The sequence below is a fragment of the Bidens hawaiensis genome, unplaced genomic scaffold (assembly GCF_021521415.1).
Source record: "Bidens hawaiensis isolate Kalapana, Puna unplaced genomic scaffold, B.hawaiensis_p1.1 tig00011786_1, whole genome shotgun sequence".
NCBI lineage: Eukaryota > Viridiplantae > Streptophyta > Magnoliopsida > Asterales > Asteraceae > Bidens > Bidens hawaiensis.
In genome coordinates, this window is record NW_027491934.1 from 579,679 (window position 1) to 584,412 (window position 4,734).

At 33.9% G+C, this 4,734-nt stretch overlaps 1 long non-coding RNA gene across 3 annotated transcripts; it reads right to left on the bottom strand.

The window, feature by feature from the left end:
• Positions 1 to 813: 813 nt before the first annotated feature.
• LOC143538953 (uncharacterized) lies at positions 814 to 2,592 on the bottom strand. Of its 3 annotated transcripts, XR_013136349.1 has the most exons (6): positions 2,408 to 2,592; positions 2,132 to 2,326; positions 1,803 to 2,044; positions 1,594 to 1,714; positions 1,222 to 1,371; positions 814 to 1,149 (listed from the first exon to the last, which is right to left on the bottom strand). It is a non-coding gene; the product is annotated as an uncharacterized LOC143538953 (long non-coding RNA). The 3 variants fall into 3 exon arrangements; XR_013136347.1 differs by having other exon boundaries at positions 814 to 1,371; XR_013136348.1 differs by having other exon boundaries at positions 814 to 1,371; positions 1,799 to 2,044.
• Positions 2,593 to 4,734: the final 2,142 nt, after the last annotated feature.

Here is a 4,734-nt window from a genome sequence, read left to right on the forward strand (position 1 = left end):
AAAATAATAAACAAAACTTACATGTAGCATGCTAGCATCAAGCCACCCGTTAGCTAAAAACTACAACATCGCCTCATATTCAACGTGATCAGTTAGTGTACCAAACTCGGTCTCGTGGTACATCCCCTTAGGCACATTAACCTCAACGCTCAACTCGTCAGCAAAGTGGTGTGTTAATCGTGAAGCCAATGCTTTAATTTTATCAGGTTGCTTTGTCAAGATCTTACGTATGGCAGTTTGTATGTCTTGTTGGAGCTTTGACAACTTTGAAGCGGGAGGTTGTTTAACAAGAACTTCAGTGTAGAACTACATTATTAAAAAACATACACTACATAATTAACAAAAGATTTTCATAACTATGATACTAAAAAATATATATAACATATAGCATATATGAGTTGTTGATTACCCTCATATCTAGTTCTTTTGAAGCATCAGCATCATGTTGGGTGGAAAAGATGCACTCGAAATAAACTGCATTAATTAAAAAAACATATTATTAGTGCAATGGTTTTATATATATAGAGAGAGAGAGAGAGACAGAGAGAGAGAGAGAGAGAGAATAAGAATTTGAGTTGCAGATTACCATATCTTCAAAAATTTTAAAGGTAGTCGAATCAACTTGATGATAAGTTAAGTTTTGATCATCGACTTGACCAAACTACAAAAACAAATAAACATAAATAAAAATTAATATCATTATCCATTGCCCATTCCCAAGTAACTCGACCTCTAACCTGTGGTATATAACATGAAGCATGGTCTGCTGATTGTATCAACTGTTCGTTACAAGAAGTTGCATATGTGCTTGGAAGCTACAATTAAGGAAACATATTAGAAGCCATACTAAAAAAATAAAAAAAGAAATATGTAATTCGTATATTAAATTACCTTTATTTCAAAATGTGGCCACTGGATAAAAGATCCACGGGCTTTACCTAAATTTGTAAGCTCGTTGTAGCATGAAACTTTAGGGAGAGGTGTGCACTTAAAATTTAGATCGATGCTATCAACTTTGACTTTGACATAGCCCTCGTCCATTTTTTCCTCATTTAAAGTCCTATCCACAGTAGGATACACAAGCCATGTACCGACTATTTTTTCTTCACCGGAAGGGTAAGGGAATAACAACTCTCAAGAAGTACACTCCTACAAGACGATATAACATATATTAAACACAACATATTAACATACTATAAATATAACTACAAATATAACTACCTCGATCACTGGATAATGGATATGAGATCCACCAAACGTGTCACTCGTTCCACGAATACTAGGGCTTGAGTCCACGCCCCTAAAACTTCTTGTGGTAGGCAATTTCTTTTGACTTAGTTGCCCACCGCCTTGAAATAAGCCTCCATGAACCTTTGATGGTGCTGCCACGAATACTAGGGCTCGAGTCCACGCCCCTAAAACTTCTTGTGGTAGGAAATTTCTTTTGACTTAGTTGCCCACCGCCTTGAAATAAGCCTCTATGAACCTTTGATGGTGTTGTAATCAAGATATTTAAAAGTAATAAATATGTATATAAGTATTAACTAGAAAAACACAATATATATATATGTGTGTGTGTGTGTAATATATTACCTATTATATGAGAAGTCGTACGTGAACCCCCTCCATGCTCAGGTCCTAATAACCTAGTTAGTGGATCCTCCTTCCCAGAAAAATAGCTGCCATCTTCAATCATTTCTTTTTCAAATTCAGCCTATAGAATATATATACAACCGTTTAAACCTTACTATAATATATATATATATATATATATATATTCATATATATTCATATATACTTACTAGATATTCAGATGATGTCTTCGTATTTTCTTCAAGTTTATACTCGTTAGTTAATTTGTCTCTTGTTGCTTTGCTCGCGATCCACTTTTTGGAGCGCTTGTCTTGAATATTTTGAAGACATGTATACTTTGGTAAAAGTTGAGACCATATAGATTCAACGTTCAAATTTGCAAACCCATGGCGCCCTAAGCAATTATGATTTATGTTCGCTTCGCACTTGCCGTTGCCTTTCCACTTTTTTTCTTCACATAAATAAACAAATAGTTATTAATAGTTATAAATATATAACATAATAAAAATAATAATAATAATAATTAATTCACATGTACCAAAAATTCCTGGCTAGTTCTTTCGATAACGAAGTCTTCCCGATGTTTTTTTTCGAGATTTGGGTACGTGTCAAAAGGTTTTAGTTGCTTCCTTACATAGTGTGTTGTAAGATAAATTCGCCAATCCGTATGATCTTTTCTTACTTTTTTAAGCATCATATGTTAAGGAGCATCACTTTTAATATTCCATGTTGTCTAAATATCTATAAAACAAAAAACTGTACATAATATAATTCATGTTTCTAATAAATTATAAAAAATAAAATAATATAATACCTTGATATCCATCCATAACTCTTCCCATTTATGATTTTCAATTTTATCGCTCGGAATATGGTAAGAAAGTCGGCCTTTAATTTCACTCCGAACCATGTAGTGAAATCGTTTGTGTTCTTCCCTACTGCTTGCATATCATTATTTAATTCAATTGTGTAATCACAGTCCTTATTTGAAAAGGTAGCACCCTTACGTTTCCTACATTGCGTCATTTTACCCACCAAACAGCAAAACAAAAACAAATTAAGAAACAAATAAAACATGCTTACACGCAAACTAGCTAGAATATTAAACTAAACACTTAAAAGAGGAAATTAATATAGTTACAAATACCGGTTTCAAGGGTTCACGGATTCATAAATTAACAGGTACTGGTTTCTACATATGCACTATAAGCCCAAACATAAAGGAGAAACCGTAACCTTTCAAAGCTCAAATTTGACCAATTTTTTCACTATAAGCTCCTACATAAATCCACAACCTAAGTTTCTGTAACAACATGGAATTTCTTTCAAAATTAAAGGACAATGAAGAATAAGGTCTCTTACCTGTGCCAGAGGATGAAAATTAGAGTGTAACTGTACATGTTTTGCGATAGTGAGTTTGGGCTTGATTAAATTTGGAGGGTTCAAAGAAGAAAGGGATGGAGTGGAATTAGAAGATGTTATGTGTGTTTTAGATAGTTTATACGGCAGTAACTAGATTAAGTGTATTTTGTAGTTATAATGAAAAATGGATGATTTACAACTTAACCTACATAAAGTTTACCTTATAAGCATAGCATAAAAATATATATATTGAACTTTGAAGACACGAAAAACTAAATAATAGGTTGGATCATAAAGATTAATTATAAATATAATTTATTTGCATATGCTATGAAGCGGATTTAAGTCACTTTAAAAGATTATTTTTACCCCTACTGAATAAAACTTCTGGATCCGTCACTGTTTATACCTCCACCAAATAAACATATAAAATTTACTGATTAAATTTGGTGGTAACTTAATTAGGCCTTTTAGCAAGATATAAAAATTTATGGCTCGTATATATTAATTTCTCCTTTGTATTTATAATAATTATCTAATATAACTAAAGGACACAATCGGTGCCACAATAGATATTTAAGTTTTTTTAATTGTTTTTTTGGTTGTTTTGCAATTGGAGTTTTTATCTATTTTTCTTTTTCTTTCTGTGTATATATATATATATATATTGAGTAAATGAGACCCGGTGTCATAAGATCATTTTTGAGTTCGGTTCAGGAGGGTACCGGTACCGAGCGTAAAAAATCGGGAAATACCGGTACCGTACCGTACCGATCCCGAAACTTAAAACTTAAGTACAGATTCGGTATCGACGGTACCAAATCGGTACCAAAATCATTACCGGTACCGATTTTGCTCATCCCTAGTCTTTGTTGGTTAGGTTTGTTGGGTGTAACATCCCGAATTTCAAATAATAATATTTTATATTATTCTTAACGGAAAAGTTTGCTTGGATTAAATAAATAAAATAATATAAAGGGAAAGAGAAGTAGGCTAATTAGAGAGAATTGATCATGGACTAAAAAGGAAATATGGGCCTTAGGTCCATGGGCTTAAGGGAGTATAAATACCCCTTAAACCCTAATCCTTTCCATTTTCATCCATCTTATCCATAATATTCCCTACACACCACAAAACACACACACAAGCCTACACCTTACGGCCGCAACTAAGAGAGTGATCCAATACCTAAAACCGAGCGTAGATCTTGATAAACCTTAACCATACAAGCAAGATACGAGTTAGAGTTATATCTTGGAACTAGCCGCGACCTAGCAAACGATTAAAGGTATGTTCTTGCCCTTAAAGCATACGTTTTTATGAACGGTTAGCCATGAAACTTAAACATAGAATAGATCGGGTCTAGTTAAATCATAAAGTAGCAAACTTGATGCTTATAATTGACGTAATGGACTCATGGCTAGATACAGCTCATGAAGGAAACCCTAGATCTAGTAAAGAACGTTTTAAGGTTAAAGGTTCGGGCTTTATGCTTGAAACGGACTAGATCTTGATAAAGGGCTACTAACGGGTGTAAACGGTTAAGATGGGAAATAGGTGGTTAAAGGTTGTGATCATGGGTCGTTAACTGTTATTTAAGCCTAGATGGATTAAAGGAATCAAAATAAGGGTTGTATGCATCAGACAAGAGTTCTCGGCCGAAAAGGGGGGCTTCTCGGTCAATGTTGATGGTTCTCGGTCAACACGACAACTCGGCCAAAAGAGTTCTCAGTCAACGAGAGTTATCGGTGATGAGGGTTCTCGGTGACCTAGAGTTCT